The following is a 19,104-nucleotide window of genomic DNA, read 5'->3' on the forward strand; positions in this document are numbered from 1 at the left end:
TAAGCATTAAGCCAATATGTGTATTTTGGGGCTGGGCTGGAGGGGCTTGCTGGCTTTGCTCTGGTAGTGTTCATGTAGAAACTATGACATTTATACAACCTAAGATTTTACAGGTCAAATGAGCCCATTGTACCAATAATTAAAAAGACAACTCCTGGGAAGGGGTTTTGGAATTGGGAAAAGCATGGCTAACATGGAAATCATTATCACTGTTATCTACACAGCGGGTCTGGCCAGAAACCTGAGCGTCATTATTGACCCACGTTTCTTCCTCCCTGCCTACATCCAACCACCACCAAAGCCTGGCAATTTTACCTTCTCAATATGGCTACAATTTACTGACGTCTCTCTGTTTACTGGTCACCGTCAGTCCCAGCTGCAGCTCATGTCACTCAGGGCACTGTGATTTCTCACTTGGATTTGGGCAGTTGATCTCCATGCCCCCAGGTATGCCCACCTGCCACCTGCTGTTCTAAATACACAGAGAATGGGCTTGCGAAAAATCAAATTCGACTTTTGTCTTTCTACTTGAAAAATCCTTCATACACTCCTCATTACTCCCAGGATAAACTCTAAACTTAACATGGCTGAATGTCCTTGATCTTACCGTCATTTATTACAGACATCCCCAGTTCCTCATGAAACTCCCTCCTCCACTCCACACTTTATGCACTAATCATAGTTTCAATTATTTTAAAGGCCCAGATACTCCCTCACCTTTAGGCTTTCTCAGGCTGAAATAGTTTTTCCTATCCCATTTATCAGACGAGCTAAGCTTCAGGTCTCACCTTAGATGTCACCTCTTCTGGGAAGTCTTTCCCAACTCATCCTCTTACCAGAAACTCAGGTTCATGACCTTCCTAATGCAGTGCCTCCCCCATCACAGCACGTGTCACCTTGGATTCTGAGTGTCTGTTTATATGAGTGTCCCTCATTCTGCTGTGAGCATCACTGGGAGTAGGCAGAGATGGTGCCTAATTGGCTCAGCTTTGAAATCTAGCATTAGCCTTGAGGCTGGTACAACACAGGTGCTCAGAATGAATCTATCATGTAAATACATAAACCCCAGAGAATGGAAAGAGTGGGAAGAATGGAAAGGGGGTTTGCTATAGAGGTAATATCAGGCATAAGAATTAGCCTGAACTTTTATTATTATTGTTATGATTTTTGAGATGGAGTCTCACTCTGTCACCCAGGCTGGAGTGCAGTAGCACGATCTCAGCTCACTGCAGTCTCCACCTGCTGGGTTCAAGTGATTCCCCTGTCTCAGCCTCCTGAGTAGCTGGGATTACAGGCCACTGCTACCACACCTGGCTATTTTTTTTTTTTTTTTGGTATTTTTAGTAGAGATGGGGTTTCATCACATTGGCCAGGCTGGACTTGAACTCCTGACCTCAGGTGACCCACCTGCCTCGGCCTCCCAAAGTGCTGGGATTACAGGCATGAGCCACCACACCCAGCCAACCTTTTTGTTAGTAGGTTCAGTGGTAGCTTTGAGTTAATGGAGTCCTGGCCATAGGAATATGTAGGGAAACACTACGGTTACAGAGAGATAAGTGTTCCAAACAAATGCATTCTTTCTAGGTGAAATTCTTGGGATGGAACAGTGTTTCAGCCGAGTGATTAACCCACAGAATCAGTTTCCCTGTGCCACTTTTTTTTTACCTTCAGAGTTTAATATAACCTATGAATTTGTAAGCCTTAGTTACATACACTAAAATTACTACTTACTAGGCAATAGTGGCATCTGACGTCTTATTCTCTCTCTGACCATGGATATTTCTTATTTATTTATTTTTGAGACGGAGTCTCACTCTGTCACCCAGGCTGGAGTGCCGTGGCAGAATCTTGGCTCACTGCAACCTCCGCCTCCTGGGTTCAAGCAATTCTGCTGCTTCAGCCTCCCAAGTAGCTGGGACTATAGGCACACGCCACCACACCCGGCTATTTTTTTTTTTTTTGTATTTTTAGTAAAGATGGGGTTTCTCCTCATTGGCCAGGCTAGTTTCAAACTCCTGACCTCAGGTGATCTGCCCACCTTGGCCTCCCAAAGTGCTGGGATTACAGGCGTGAGTCACCGTGCCCGGCCTGAACATGGCTATGTCTTACCGAACTATCTTCTGCTAGTATGTGGATGCCCCAGGGACTGTGGTATATGTTGCTTCTCTCCTCAATACAATTCATCAAAGGAAAAAACAGAAAACCCAGAAGCAGAGCACAGTATTCCTCAGACTTTGCTTTACTAACGGTGGCACTGCCAATCAAAAGGAAGAAGAGATTGAACAAACAATGGTGGGACAAGCTGGTTAAGTCTCTGGAAAATTAATTTAAATTCCAACCTAATAGCACTTACCTGAATAAGTTTCAGATGGTTAAAGCATTTTCCCTGCAGATATAACTCTAAAGCAACCAGGAGAAAATGCAGCACAATATTTACTCTCAGGACAAGGGTGGACTTTCTAAGTAAAAAACAGTGAAGAAAACAAGAAAGGAAAGGAATAATTGGTTTGATCAAATTAAATTAAAAATACACCATGGAATACTATGCAGCCATAAAAAATGATGAGTTCATGTCCTTTGTAGGGACATGGATGAAATTGGAAATCATCATTCTCAGTAAACTATTGCAAGGACAAAAAACTAAACATCGCATGTTCTCACTCATAGATGGGAATTGAACAGTGAGAACACATGGACACAGGAAGGGGAACATCACACTCTGGGGACTGTTGTGGGGTGGGGGGAGGGGGGAGGGATAGCATTAGGAGATATACCTAATGCTAAATGACGAGTTAATGGGTGCAGGACACCAACATGGCACATGTATACATATGTAACTAACCTGCACATTGTGCACATGTACCCTAAAACTTTAAGTATAATAATAATAATAAAAAAATTTCTTTTTAAAGAAAAAGATCACATGCCAAGTAAAAAAACAAAGTAGGAAGGTACTTTTTGCATTTATTAAGGAAATAATTAATATTCTTAAAAGTGTTATGTTCCATTAATGAGAAAAGGGTATCTTTCCTTCATTCACAGAAAAACGAAGAATCCCTTGAGCCTTAAGTCACATCCAGCAAGTGGCAGAGCCTGGATGCAGCCTCCACTGTTTAATCCCAAGCTTCTTGTTCTTCTCACCTGCCCACGTGGTCTTCTTTAATCATTTTATCTGCCAGCCGCTGAAATCTCCAAGGTCTCCCCCTTGTGTGTTCTTGGCCAAAATGTGGTCATAGTAGGTGATGTTTCCCTTACTCCCTACCAAGAGTCCCCATTACCACTCAAGGCATGTGTTTATTAGCCTCTGCCTTCCTCATCCTCCCAAGACAGAGCTCTAGGTGAAGTGGGTGGATTCGTGGGGCTCAGTGCATTTTTTTTTTTTTAAGACAGAGTCTCACTCTGTCATCCAGGCTGGCATGCAGTGGCGCAGTCTCACCTTTTTAATCTGCCTAAGTCAATGAAAGGCTCTGCCTCCTGGGTTCAAGCGATTCTCCTGCCCCAGCCTCCCGAGTAGCTGGGATTCCAGGCACATGCCACCACACTTGGCTAATTTTTCTATTTTTAGTAGAGATGGGGTTTTGCCACGCTGGCCAGGCTGGTCTCGAACTCCTGGACTCAAATGATCCACCTGCCTCGGCCTCCCAAATTGCTGGGATTACAAGCGTGAGGCACCGCGCCAGCCTCAGTGCATATTTACAGGTGCACCTACAAGGCTCTCCCGACGCCCTGGTGAGCACGATCACCCCTGCAGCTCCCTCACTTTAACAGTTGTTGCTTTTTGTAGTGCCTGGAATTGATTCTCACCTCTCCCTCATGTAGGACAAGCCTTTCATTGACTTACGCAGATTAAAAAGGCCTTAGAATCCTCACCCTCCTTCATCGTGGGGCTCTTGGCTGTTTCTAGTTCAGCAGAGATGGAAACCTCAGCCCGTTTCCCCTCCATTTTTTCTCTTGGTCCCCAAGTCACTGACCAGAGATCTTATTTCCTTCTTTCTCCTCTTAGACCTTTAGGTCTCAACTATTAGACCACCGCGTGCCCAGTGAACGGCCAGCCCTTCGTCCACATAGAAAACCCTTTCTATGCATTGTCCTTCTTTCTTTTCATGTGGAGTCAGCAGGCATTTTCTTAGGCTTATTAGGAACCCTAACTCCAACAACTCAAAATCGTTCTTATATTTTATATTAGCTGTGTGCTGTTTTAGAAGACATTTTTTCTGTGGTAGATGGATTACAATTTTTGGTGAACTTAGTTTGGATGCCTTTGGACCCAGGTTCAATTTTGAAGGTGGAAATAAAGTGTAGAGAACTTATGCTCCCCACTGATGAAGAAAGAAACATTCAAGGAGGAAAGAAGTGAAAGTTACAAGGTTAAAAACAAACCAGAGGGAATAAGGATGTGGTGGGGGACCGGAGTGATCAGGACACAACTCAAGTCCCTATTCTTATTTTGGTCACAAATAACACTTTAACTCCACCTTCCAAAATAACATGCAATATATTGTCTAGTATGTTCATTAAAACTTTCTGGAAGAATTAAACAGGAAACCAGTAACAGTGATTACTTGTTACAGGCACAGAACTGGGTAGATGAAAGGTAGGAGGGGAGAAAGATGTTCATATCTACCTTTCAGCACTTTTTGAAGTCTGACTATGAGAATGTACTACTTACTAAAAAATAAATTACTTAAGAAAATCTTACCCCAAAGGCAAGCCACAAGCTCATAAAATGTATAAAATGGAAAAAAATGCAGTCTAATGCAGCTTCTCTTTGACGAAGATTCCACAAATAGCAGAGGAACCGTATGATTGAAGTCTCATCCTTCTAATGCGTCAGCGTTCTGTGTGGGCAAGAGTGTGCATATGGTGTGGACATGGGGGTGTGACTGCATCCGTGTCTCCTGCAGAGAAAGGGCTCATCAGGGGATTGTTTGGACAGAGGTCTCTGTTGCTTCCTGCTCTCCGATTTCACAATCACTCTGATTGTCTGTAAGGTCCTGAGGATCTGGGTCTTTGGCCTTTTTGGCTATGAAAGCAGCATCATGTCATTATTATGGTTACAGGGCTGATTTTGAGAGACGGGCTCTCAATGCACCAAAGGCTGGAATGGGCAGGAGAAGGGGCAAGAAAAAAGAAGCCAGGCCGGACACGGTGGCTCACTCTTGTAATCCCAGCACTTTGGGAGGCTGAAGCAGGTGGATCACGAGGTCAGGAGATCGAGACCATCCTGGCCAACATGGTGAAACCCCATCTCTACTAAAAATACAAAAATTAGCTGGGCGTGGTGGCGGGTGCCTGTAATTCCAGCTACTTGGGAGGCTGAGGCAGGAGAATCTCCTGAACCTGGAAGGCGGAGGTTGTAGTGAGCTGAGATCGTGCCATTGCACTCTGGCCTGGGCGACAGAGTGAGACTCTGTCTCAAAAAAAAAAAAAAAAAAAAAAAAAAAAAGAAGCTCCTCTAGTCCTCACCCGATCATTCTCGCCAGTTCCCAGGCTGTCACTGTCAGAATTCTCCCTGCTTCTCTCCCCCTGAAGACGGGGACAGGAAGGTGACAAAAACTCCTTTTAAAGGCACCAAAAGGAAAACCGCTTCAGCCTGTGGGTGAGTTGAATGATGACTCTTGACATCACTACCTCTGCTTCAATTCCTCCTTTTGTCTCACAGGATTAGAGAACCTCTTATCTTTGTCCATTCTGAGAGTAAGGGACAAAAGCTCCAGGTCAAGATCAGGATCGTGCCAGCACATGCTATCTTGGGAAGATGCATTCACAGAACCCCACACAGAGCCTGATAATCACTTCCTGCCCCTTTTCTACTTACTTCAAAATTTGCTCTAATGTCTGTTCACTTTCCTTATTCACGGAGACCATGAGAAATGAGTCCTTATAATTTCATCAGCACCTGGAATTAGGGTCCTGCTATATTTAGTGACAGGTTGGGTCAATTTCAAAACATGTTAAATTGGAGGTAATTAATTCTGGGAGATGCCCCAAACCCAAGGGGATTAGGAATCCAGCGCTGGATCCCTGTGGTGATCGGGTCCAAGAGAGGATAAGGCACTGGGAACCGGCCCACGACACCTCTGGAGTCTCAGAAGAATTTTGGTATTCCAAGTTCACCAGCAAAGAGTGGATTTTTGTTTTCTGGAGCTTTTCAGGGTAGTTCAGATAGAGGCCTGTAGGACCATGAAAAGGGCCAGATGGTGTAAACTATTGTTGGCTCCAAAGTCATATGAATGATTTTAGCTATTATGTTTATTTAAAAATTCTGGAAGAATAAACAGGAAACCAATAACAATGATTACTTGTTAGAGGTATGGAATTGGATGAGAGACAGGAGAGAAAAACGATTACCATGTGTACCTTTTAGCACATTTTGGAGTTTGAATATATGAATGTACTCCTTATTGAAAAATAAATTAATTAGGAAGTCTTACCCCAAAAGCAAACCATAGGCTCATAAAATGTATAAAACAGAAGAAAATGCAGTATAATGCAGCTTCTCTTTGATAAAGATTCCATAAATAGCAGAGACACTTGTATGTTTGGAGCCACATCCTTCTAATGCCTTAATGCTGTGTGTGAGCAAGAGTGTGTACGCGCCTGTGTTAGTGCAGGAAAATACGCTTATGCCATCTTTTCTTCTTCCAGACGTGAGAACCCGAGAAGCAAGGCTTAGACTATGTTGGTGCAGGCTCACTTGCCCTATTTTTATCTTCTCTGGACTGGAGAGAGCAGAGATAAGAATCTGAACATCCCTAAGCATGGCAGGTGCCAGCAACCTGAACACCATTCTAGCAGATGTGGCATCAACAGCTCCATGGGGCAGGTGGAAAGTGAAATGACACCCAGAAAATGGAGTCTCTGTTTTCTCCTGTAGAAATGGCCCCATGAGTCTCCCTAACCCAGTTGATCTATCCAGGGAATCTAGAGAATAAAGAAGCATAGAATTTGGATAACTTGGGCATATGGGTTATTCTTGATATCTCTTTGGGACAGTGGCCAATATCTTGTATGTTCTAGAGGTATAATTACGATATACCTTTAAATCAGCAATATAATAGTTTAAATATATTATTCCATTGGATTGAACAAAAGAACAACCACCTAACTTTATGCTTAAAAAATCTAGTTTATTTTTTTTCTACCTTTGGCAAAAGGAAGGGAATAAGCTGCTTGTTTAAGAAGAAAGTAGAAGTATATGAAATCCATATTCTGTCTTCCAGACACATGACATGGCTTAGCTGTGGTATTTGATGTTCAATCCATTCATCAAAGTGGAATGGCTACGGGTGCAGCTGAATGAACAAAAGTTGGGAAGAGAGCAATGCAGGTCTTGGAGTTGGAAAAGTCATCTGTGTTAGTCCTTCTTCCTATTTCACTTCTTTTCTTAAAACCTGGAGAGGTAGAACATAAAGGGAGCCCAAATCCAACTCATGTGTTCTTAGTTTGACCAGATGAGCATTTGCAAGGACCCCCTTTTATCTTGTAGAGAATGAATAAGATCTAGTATTTGATAGCACAATACCATCACTATAGTCAATTCAATCATACATTAAAAATAACTAAGTATAATTGGATTGTTTGTAACACAGTGGATAAATACTTGAGGTGATGGATACACCACTTACCCTGATGTGATTATTACACACTGTATGCCTGTATCAAAATATCTCATGTACCCCATAAATATACACACCTGCTATGTACCCACAATATTTTGAAAAATGTAAACAATAATGAAAAATTATGACATTGATTTGGTTGCTTTGTAATGTAGGTAGTTGTTATATATATAGCATCTAGCAAAAGGCAGTTGGAGCAGTAAATGAGATTATGCAAATACAGGGCTTCTACATTTTACATGAGGTGGTATGATATTAACTGTAAATGGACTGTGAGACGCTAAGCATGTATATCGAAATCCTACAACCACGAATGAAAACATAAGATAAAGGGGAATAACTTAAAAAGCAATAAATAAGTAGGAATTACAAAAGGGACCATTACCATGGCTGGAGTGTCCCCTCTGCTTGTTAAAGTTCTAGCCATGTTTCCTGCAGGTGCACACATCCTGACTTCCTTAGGTATCTCTCTTCATTATTCTATATTCCCTCTACAGGCCAGCTGTGGAGGCAGAGGAAGAGCATTCAGCATGAGGAAAACTGGGCTCAAATACAAGATCTGCATTTTTCTAATTGAAAGACATGGGCTAAATCACTTCATCTTTGAGAGATGTGACTTCTTCATCTGGAAAGAGGGCTATTGCCATCTGTGCCACAGGACTATTTTGAAAATTCAAAGAGACAATAATATATGTGATAGACGAAATGCACACGCCCACATGCATATGTACATTTCATATGTAATGAAATGGCTACTTTCTCTGAACCTACGTGGCACATTAACTTCTTTTGTAGCACTTACCACTTTTCCTTGTTTCATTTTTTTCAAAAGCAAGTATTTGAGTGCTCAATAGTGCAGGACAATACACTGTGCTATGTCCCTTGACTGATATAAAAGGGAGAGAGACACATAGTTTGACTTGGAGGGACATCAAGTCTTGACTGTACAAATATCTTCCTTCCCCAACTAGAATCCTCATTCTCCAGCCTGGCTCCCTTTCTTGTAGTCATTCTGCAAGCCTCTTTGTTGAAAAACTTATCAGCTCCCCTCTGACCCATGTTCTGTTAATTTTGCTCCAAAGCTTTGTATCTTCATCCTACTATTTAATTCAATACATCCGCAAGAGTCACAGGAACACTAAAAACACACCCAAAATGGAACTTTTTTTTTTCTTAAATTACTCTTTTCTCCACTACTGTCATTAATCCACTACTGTCATTAAGGGCATCTTTTTCCTTTTAGTGACTCAAACTCAAAATCTTGTAGACATCTTATTGCTATCATAATAATTCATTCTATGGTTTCTATTTCCACACTACGTTTGCATCTGGATCATAGATGCAAAGAAGGATACCTTCTTATATAGTATCTATCCTCTTTGGTACTTATTATTTCACCATGGGCAATAAACACCTAATTTCATTTGATGTTACTGAGTTTATCCGTAACAGCAAAATTAGTCTTGTATTCATTTTGTATCTTCACTCTCTCTTCCCTAGATTGCTTTAAGAGCTGTCTAATTAAACTCCTGGTCTCATCACTCTCCCCTTCTCCCTTAGTGCTCTCTTATCTATCCATTCTTGAATAAAGAGAAGCTCTCTTCATTGTTTCATTCAGAGCTTTTATCTATGTATCTATGTAACTATCAATCATAATTTCATAAACACCCCTGGACTCACCACTTAATCTGAATATTAGGACTGTAGTAATAACCTACATCTAACTATGGGATAACCCTAGTTCTATTCCTCCACCTCCCCTCTTGAATTTTGTCTCATCCTCAACCCTGTGGTCATTCTTTCCTTTGCTTTTGTTTTTATTTTATTTTATTATTCATTAATGACTGTCTTAGCAAGATTTTAGGATTTGTATTATCTTTAGATGTAGTCTAGTTTAAACTATGAAGTAAGCACAGAAATATTTCCCCAGGTCAGTTTCTTTTTTTATTATACTTTAAGTTCTGGGGTACATGTGCAGAACATGCAGGTTTGTTACATAGGTATACACGTGCCATGGTAGTTTGCTGTACCCATCAACCCATCATCTACATTAGGTATTTCTCCTAATGCTATCCCTCCAATAGCCCCCCACCCCCTGACAGGCCCCAGTGTGTGATGTTCCCTTCCCTATGTCCATGGGTTCTCATTGTTCAACTCCCACTTATGAGTGAGAACATGCAGTGTTTGGTTTTCTGTTCCTGTGTTAGTTTGCTGAGAATAATGGTTTCCAGCTTCATCCATGTCCCTGCAAAGGAAAGGAACTCATACTTTTTTATGGCTGCATAGTATTCCATTGTGTATATGTGCCACATTGTCTTTATGCAGTCTATCATTGATGGGCATTTGGGTTGGTTCCAAGTCTTTGCTATTGTGAACAGTGCGGCAGTAAATATACATGTGCATGTGTCTTTATAGTAGAATGATTTATAATCCTTTGGGTATATACCCAGTAATGGCATTGCTGGGTCAAATGGTATTTCCGGTTCTAGATCCTTGAGGAGACGCCACACTGTCTTCCACAATGGTTGAACTAATTTACACTCCCACCAACAGTGTAAAAGCATTCCTATTTCTCCACATCCTCTCCAGCATCTGTTGTTTCCTGACTTTTTAATGATCGCCATTTTAACTGGTGTGAGACAGTATCACATTGTAGTTTTGATTTGCATTTCTCTAATGACCAGTGATGATGAGGTTTTTTTCATATGTTTGTTGGCTGCATAAATGTCTTCTTTTGAGAAGTGTCTGTTCATATCCTTTGCCCACTTTTTGATGGGGTTGTTTTTTCCTGTAAATTTAAATTCTTTGTAGATTCTGGATATTAGCCCTTTGTCAAATGGATAGATTGCAAAAATTTTCTCCCATTCTGTAGGTTGCCTGTTTACTCTGATGATAGTTTCTTTTGCTGTGCAGAAGCTCTTTAGATTCCACTTGTCAATTTTGGCTTTTGTTGCCATTGCTTTTGGTGTTTTAGTCATGAAGTCTTTGCCCATACCTATGTCCTGGATGATTGCCTAGGTTTCCTTCTAGGGTTTTTATGGGTTGAGGTCTTATGTTTAAGTCTAATCCATCTTGAGTTAATTTTTTATAAGGTGTAAGGAAGGGGTCCAGTTTCATTTTTCTGCATATGGCTAGCCAGTTTTCCCAACACCATTTATTAAATAGGGAATCCTTTCCCCATTGCTTGTTTGTGTCAGTTTTGTCAAAGATCAGATGGTTGTAGATGTGTGGTGTTATTTCTGAGGTCTCTGTTCTGTTCCATTGGGCTATGTGTCTGTTTTGGTACCAGTACCATGCTACCATGCTGTTTTGGTTATTGTAGCCTTGTAGTATAGTTTGAAGTCAAGTAGCATGATGCCTCCAGCTTTTTTTTTTTTTTTTGCTTAGGATTGTCTTGGCTATATGGGCTCTTCTGTTGGTTCCATATGAAATTTAAAGAAGTGTTTTCTAATTCTGTGAAGAATGTCAATAGCAGTTTGATGGAAATAGCATTGAACCTATAAATTACTTTGGGCAGTATGTCCATTTTCATGTTATTGATTCTTCCTATAAATGAGGATGGAATGTTTTTCCTTTTTTTGTGTCCTCTGTTATTCCCCTGAACAGTGGTTTTTAGTTTCCCTTGAAGAGGTCCTTCATGTCCCTTGTAAGCTGTATTCCTAGGTATTTTATTCTCTTTGTAGCAATTGTGAATGGGAACTCATTCATGATTTGGCTCTTGGCTTGTCTATTGTTGGTGTATAGGAATGCCTGTGATTTTTGCACATTGATTTTGTATCCTGAGATTTTGCTGAAGCTGCTTATCAGCTTAAGGAGTTTTTGGGCTGAGACTATGGGGTTTTCTAAATATAGAATCATGTTGTCTGCAAACAGATTCTCTTCCTATTTGAATACCCTTTACTTCTTTCTCTTGCCTGATTGCCCTGGCCAGAACTTCCAATACTGTGTTGAATAGGAGTGGTGAGAGAGGGCATCCTTGTCTTGTGCCAGTTTTCAAAGGGACTGCTTCCAGCTTTTGCCCATTCAGTATGATGTTGGCTATGGGTTGTCATAGATGGCTCTTATTATTTTGAGATATATTCCATTAATATCTAGTTTATTGAGAGGTTTTAACATGATGCGATGTCAAATTTTATCGAAGCCCTTTTCTGCATCTATTAAGATAAGCATGTGGTTTTTGTCATTGGTTCTGTTTATCTGATGGATTACATTTATTGATTTGCATATGTTGAACCAGACTTGCATCCCAGGGATGAAGCCGACTTGATTGTGGTGGATAAGCTTTTTGATGTGCTGCTGGATTCAGTTTGCCAGTATTTTTTTGAGGATTTTTACATCAATGTTCATCAGGGATGTTGGTCTGAAGTTTTCTTTTTTTGTCGTGTCTCTGCCAGGTTTTAGTATCAGGATGATGCTGGCCTCATAAAATGAGTTAGGGAGGAGTCCCTCCTTTTCAATTGTTTGGAATAGTTTCAGAAGGAATGGTAGCAACTCCTCTTTGATTCACAGCCGAATTCTACCAGAGGAACAATCTGGTCCTGGGCAGTTTTGGGTTGGTAGGCTATTCGTTACTGCCTCAATTTCAGTAGTTGTTATTGGTCTATTCAGGGATTCTACTTCTTCCTGGTTTAGTCTTGGGAGGGTGTATGCATTCAGAAATTTATCCATTTCTTCTAGATTTTCTAGTTTATTTGTGTAGAGGTATTTATAGCATTGTTTGATGGTAGTTTGTATTTCTGGGGTGGGGGTGGGTGAGTGGTGATATCCCTTATATCATTTTTATTTTGTCTATTTGATTCTTCTCTTTTTCTTTATTTGTCTAGCTAGTGGTCTATGTATTTTGTTAACTTTTTTTAAAAAAAAAAAAACAGCTCCTGGATTCACTGATTTTTTGAAAGTTTTCTCCTATCTCTACCTCCTTCAGTTCCACTCTGATCTTAGTTATTTCTGGTCTTCTGCTAGCTTTTGGATTTGTTTGCTCTTTCTTCTCTAATTCTTTTAATTGTGATGTTAGGGTGTTGATCTGAGATCTTTCCAGCCTCTGATGTGGGCATTTAGTGCTATAAATTTCCCTTTTAACACTGCTTTAGCGTGTCCCAGAGATTCTGGTACATTGTCTCTTTGTTTTCATTGGTTTCAAATAACTTCTTAATTTCTGCCTTAGTTTTGTTATTTACCCAGGAGTCATTCAGGAGCAGGTTGTTCAATTCCTATGTAGTTGTGTGGTTCTGAGTGAGTTTCTTAATCCTCAGTTCTAATTTGATTGCACTGTGGTCTGACAGACTGTTATGATTTCATTTCTTTTGCATTTCTGAGGAGTGTTTTACTTCCAATTATGTGGTCGATGTTAGAAAAAGTGCCCTGTGGCACTGAGAAGAAAGTATATTCTGTTGATTTGGGGTGGAGAGTTCCATAGATGTCTATTCGGTCCACTTGATCCAGGGCTGAATTCAAGTCCTGAATATCCTTGTTAATTTTCTGTCTTGATTATCTAATATTGACAGCGGGGTGTTTGTTAGACTCTCACACAATAATAGTGGGAGGCTTCAAGTGTCTTTGTAGGTCTCTAAGAACCTGTTTTATGGATCTCAGTGCTCCTGTATTGGGTGCATATATATTTAGGATTGTTAGCTCTTCTTGTTGCATTCATCCCTTTACCATTATGTACCATTGTCTTTTTTGATGTTTGTTGCTTTAAAGTCCGTTTTGTTAGAGACTAGGATTGCAACTCCTGCTTTTTTTGCTTTCCGTTTGCTTGGTACATTTTCCTCTATCCCTTTTTTTTTTGAGCTTTTATGTGTCTTTGCACATTAGATGGGTCTCCTGAATACAGCATGCTGATGGGTTTTGACTCTTTACGCAATTTGCCACTCTGTGTCTTTTAATTGGGGCATTTAGCTCATTTACATTTAAAGTTAATATTGTTATGTGTGAATGTGACCCTGTCATCATGATGCTAGCTGGTTATTTTGCACACTGGTTGATGCAGTTTCTTCATAGTGTCATTGGTCCTTATATTTTGGTGTGTTTTTTGCAGTGGCTGGTACCGGTTTTTCCTTTCCATATTTAGTGCTTCCTTCAGGAGCTCTTGTAATGCAGGCCTGGTGGTGACAAAATCTCTCAGCATTTGCTTGTCTGTAAAGGATTTTATTTCTCCTTTGCTTATGAAGCTTAGTTTGGCTGGATATGAAATTCTGTGTTGAAAACTCTTTATTTTAAGAATGTTGAATATTGGCCCCCACTCTATTCTGGCTGAAGGTTTCTGCTGAGAGATCCACTGTTAGTCTGATGGGCTTCCCTTTGTAGGTGACCTGATTTTTCTTTCTGGCTGCTGTTAACATTTTTTCCCTCATTTTGACCTTGGAGAATCAGATGATAGTGTGTCCTGGGGTTAATCTTCTCGTGAAGTATCCTATGATGTTCTCTGTATTTCCTGAATTTGAGTGTTGGCCTGTCTTGCTAGCTTGGGGAAGTTCTCCTGGATAATAACCTGAAGTGTGTTTTCCAACTTTTTTCCATTCTCCCCATCTCTTTCAGATACTTGTATCAATCGTAGGTTCAATCTTTTTAAATAGTCCCACATTTCTTGGACGTTTTGTTTGTTCCTTTTCATTCTTTTTCCTCCAATCTTGTCTGTTTGTCTTATTTCAAGATAGTCTTCAAGCTCAAATTCTTTTCTCTGCTTGGTCTGTTTGGTTATTGGTACTTCTGGTTACATTGTGAAGTCCTCGTGTTGTTGATACTGTGATTGCATTGTGAAGTCCTCCCTTGCCTGGAGTTGCTGAAATTCCTGCAGGGAGCCAAGCCACGAGGAGGAATGGGTCAGGGTCCCGCCTAAACAGGCAGTCTGGCCATGATCCACCACAGCCGCTTTACTGCACTGTAGGAAATTCATCCTGGATCTAAACTGTCCAGTTTCCCCGGCACTGGCAGGGTAAAAACAGCTGACTGGAGCTGCAGTGATGGCTGCCACCCCACCCCTGGGAGCTCAGCCTTTTTTTTTTTTTTTTTTTGAGACACAGTCTCATGGTGTCACCCAGGCTGGAGTGCAGTGGCATGATCTCGGCTCACTGCAACCTCCGCCTCCTGGATTCAGATGATTCTCCTGCCTCAGCCTCCTGAGTAGCTGAGATTACAGGCACCCACCATCCTGCCCAGCTAATTTTATTTTTGTATTTTGGTAGAGACAGAATTTCACCATGTTGGCCAGGCTGGTCTCGAACTCCTGACCTCTGGTGATCTGCCTGCCTCGGCCTCCCAAAGTGCTGGGATTACAGGCGTGAGCCACCACACTGGCAGGGAGCTCAGTCTTCTCAGGCAGCCACCAGCTGCAGTGATGATAGCAGTCCCTCCTCCCCCCGGAACTCAGTAGGCTTAAGCAATCTCCAGCTGAGTGGCCGCTGAGAGTCTGCACAGCTCTGTGCTTGGGACTCAAGCACCTGGTGGCATGGGCTTCCAAAGGGGATCTCCTGATCTGTGGGTTGCATGCATCCGGGGAAAAAGTGTGGTTCCCTGGGCAGGGTAGCATGATCACTCGCCACCTCCCTTGGCTGGGGGTGGGAGCTCCCCTTGCCCTGTGTGGCTCCGAGGTGGGCCATTGCATCACCCTGCTTTTCCTCACTGTTCATGGGTCACGCCAACCACCTAATCAGTCCCAGGGAGAGAACCTGGATACCTCAGCTGCCATTTTCATTCTTCTCAGAGGAAGCCTCTGACTGCAGCTGTTTCTAGTCAGCCATCTTGGCCCTCTCCTCTGTATTTTCTTATACATTTTAGAATAATCTTGTTTATATATAAAACAAAAAAAAATCCTGCTGGAATTTGGATAGGAATTTAAACCTAAATCTCAATTTGAGGAGAATTGGCAACTTTGCTATGTTAAATTTCACAATTCATGAACATGTTCTGTCTCTCCATTTATCTAGGTCTTCTTGATTTCTTTCAGCAGTGTTTTGTAGTTTTCAACATAAAAATCCTGTACATGTCAAAAATTAGCTGGGTGTGGTGGTGCGCACCTGTAGTTCCAGCTACTTGGGAGGCTGAGGCAGGAGAATCGCTTGAACCCGGGGGGGCAGAGGTTGCAGTGAGCCAAGATCCCGCCATTGCACTCCAGCCTGGTGACAGAGTGAGACTCTGTCTCAAAAAAAAAAAACCAAAAAAAAAAACCAGTCCTGTACATGTGTTTTTGTTTTAAGATTCATATCTGTTTTATTTTCCTGAGTGATTGTAAATGCTTTTGTATTTTTAAGTTTGGTGTCTGCATGCTTATTGCTACTGTATAGATATACAGCTGATTTTTGTATGTTTATCATGCATTTTGTGACCTTTCTGAACTTACATAAGCATTTTTTAGGTTTTGTTTTTGTTTTGTTTTAGCTTTTTAAAGACATTTCTTAGAATTTTCTATGTCCTCTGAATCATGTCATCTGAAAATGGTGACAATTTCATTTATTTCTGTTTGTATGCCTTTTATTTCCTTATCTTATTGCACTGGACATAACTTCCAGTTCTTCATTGAATACGAGTAATGACAGTCAACATTTTTGATTTGTCCCCAGTCTTTCCTCATAACCTACAGTATAATGTTAGCCATAGGATTTTGTAGATGCTTTTTATCAAGTTGAGCAAATTCCTCTTCATTCTTCTCCTTCTCAGGTTTTATTTTTAAAAATTTATGAAAGAATGTTAAATGTTGTCAAATCTGTTTACTGTATCAATTAGTGGGATCATGTAATTCTTTAGGCCGTTAGTATGCTAGATTGGATTGACTGGCTTTCAACTATTGAACCAACCATGCATACCTGGAATAAACCCCACTTGATCATGGTGTATAATTTCTTTTATATATTGCTGAATTTTATCTGATATTATGAATTTTTACATTTATATTCATAAGGGTATTGGTCTGTAGTTCTCTATGTCTGTACTCTTTATCTGGTTTTGGCATCAGGGTAATCTCTTCTCTCCTTTTCTATTTTTGGAAGAGATTGTGTAGAATTTGTGTTAATTCCTCTTTAAACATTTGATGGAGTTTTCCAGTGAAACCATCTGGACCTATATATTTCTTTTGAGGTGTTATAAAATTATTATTTCAATTACCTTAATAGCTGTAAGTCTACTCAAATGATCTATTTCACATTGGATGAGTTGTGGTAGTTTGTATGTGTTGAGGAATTCGTTCATTTTATCTTCATTGTCAAAATTATGTGTGTAGAATTCCTAATAGTATCCTCTTATCTCTTGTATGTCTGCAGGGTCTGTAGTGATATACCTTATTTCAGTTCTTATATTGTCTTCTCTGTTTTTTCTTTGTCAATCTTGCTAGAGATTTGTTATTGATCTTTACAAAGAACCGGGTCTTTGCTTCATTGATTTTTCTCTATTGTTTTTTATGTTCAATTTCATTGATTTTTGATCCTATCATTATTACTTCCTTCCTTGTGTTTGCTTTGATTTTATTTTGCTCTTTTCTAGGCTTCTTAAATGGGAACTTAGATTGTTGATTTGAGACTTTCCTCTTTTCTAATGTATGTATTCAGTGCTATATATTTTCTTCTTATCATTGTTCTAGCTTTGTTCCACAAATTCTGATATGTTATATTTTCATTTTAATTCAGCTCAAGGTTGTTTTTTAAAATTACACTTGCAACTTCCCCATGGATTATTAATAAATCTGTTGTTTAGTTTTTGAGTGCCTGGAGATTTTCCTCATCTTTGTTATTGATTTCTAGGCTGATTTGTTAAGTTTATCTTATATCCCAGTATATGATCTATCATGGTATATATTCGGGAGCACTTGAAAATAATGTTAGTTCTGCTGTTATTGAAGGGGGTGGTCTACAAATGTCAAATAGATACTGTTGGTTACTGCTGTTGTAGAGTTATCCCATATCCTTACTGATCTTCTGTCTAGTTATTCTATCATTGTTGGGAGAGGGGTTTTGAAGTCTTCAACTATAATTGTGAACATTTGTCTATGTCTCCTTCAGTTTTTTTCTCACATATTTTGCATTTCAATTGTATGATGAATACGTTTGCAGGATTGCTATGTCTTCCTGGTGGATTGAACCCTTTATTATAATATCCCTCTCTGTCACTGGTAATTTCCTTTACTCTGAAATCCACTTATATGAAATATATATAGCCACGTCTCTTTCTTTTCATTAATGTTTATATGTCTTTCTCCATTCTTTTCCTTTCAACCCAAGCTGTAATATTTGAGGTGAGTTTCTTGTGGACAACATAGAGTTGGGTAATGTTTATTTTGAATCTACCCTGCCAACTTCTGTCTTTTAATTGGTGCATTTAGACCATTTACATGTAATATAATTAATGATTTCTTTTTCCTGCCTTCTTGTGAGTTGCTTTAACATTTGGTGTTTTTGAGTATATCCCTTTGTATAGTTTTTTAGTGGCTGCTGTAGGCATTACACTAAACACACATACATAATTTATCACATTTTACTGTTTTCATCATTTTACCAGTTCAAGTGAAGTGTGGAAACCTTACCTCCCTTTAATTAATCCACTAAAATAAAACCAACTGCCCCCGACCATTTCGTGCTCCTCATGCAGTAGACCAACAGAAAAAGATATGAGCCACTTTTTTAAAACTAATAATTGATATTGATTACCATGAAGATTTATGGCTGCTACTACACAATTGAAAATAATACATCTTAAACTTGGGTTTACTTGGATATGCCATGAACTTTCATATTAATTCCATAAATAGTAATAAATGCTAACAAGCATTTTAGTCATCATAACACAAAAAAAGCAGAATAACTAAAACCTCTGATTGTTGAAGGTCTAATTCATTCTACCAGATCAGCACAGACCTGCCAAGTGATAGCCTAGATGAGGGAAATCTAAAATAGGTTGTAGAGAGTTGAGCTAATTATCTGCAGTTACAGCTTTGGGACAACCAACAGTAGTACGAACTGTATCTTGTTTTGATTACACTTTTATGAAATCTTTCCAACTCCTAACTGGCCACCACCTTAAAGGGAATTCTGAGTTATGGGGCATATACCCACCCTATTTGGGAAGGAATCAGGCTGAATTCATTTTAACAACACTTAGAGGCTCCGTATCATAGGATGAGAGCTGGATACAATGGGGAACTGCACATGGATCTGAGTAGCACAGGCGTGGATTGCATTGAACACAAACCTCATGCACCTCCTCAGTTTCTCTTGACCATCTCCTTCTTTCTGAAGGCATCCCCTGCCTCCTGGACCAAGTCACTACCACTGACAGCCTTACCCCTCTTGTGGGAGATGGGGTGTGCTACTCAGCACAAGGAAGCAAAGATACGTGTGGTCCACCACGCTTTGTCAAATTCCTCAAGATGGCTGGAATCCCAGTTTTTGACCCAGACCTGCATGGGCTATAGGCAGATACACACACACAACACTCACAGTCAGCCACGACTTAAGGAAGAAAGCTAGAAATAAATACACATGGCTGGGCGTGGCAG

The sequence above is a fragment of the Pan troglodytes genome, chromosome 19, assembly GCF_028858775.2.
Source record: "Pan troglodytes isolate AG18354 chromosome 19, NHGRI_mPanTro3-v2.0_pri, whole genome shotgun sequence".
Lineage (NCBI taxonomy): Eukaryota > Metazoa > Chordata > Mammalia > Primates > Hominidae > Pan > Pan troglodytes.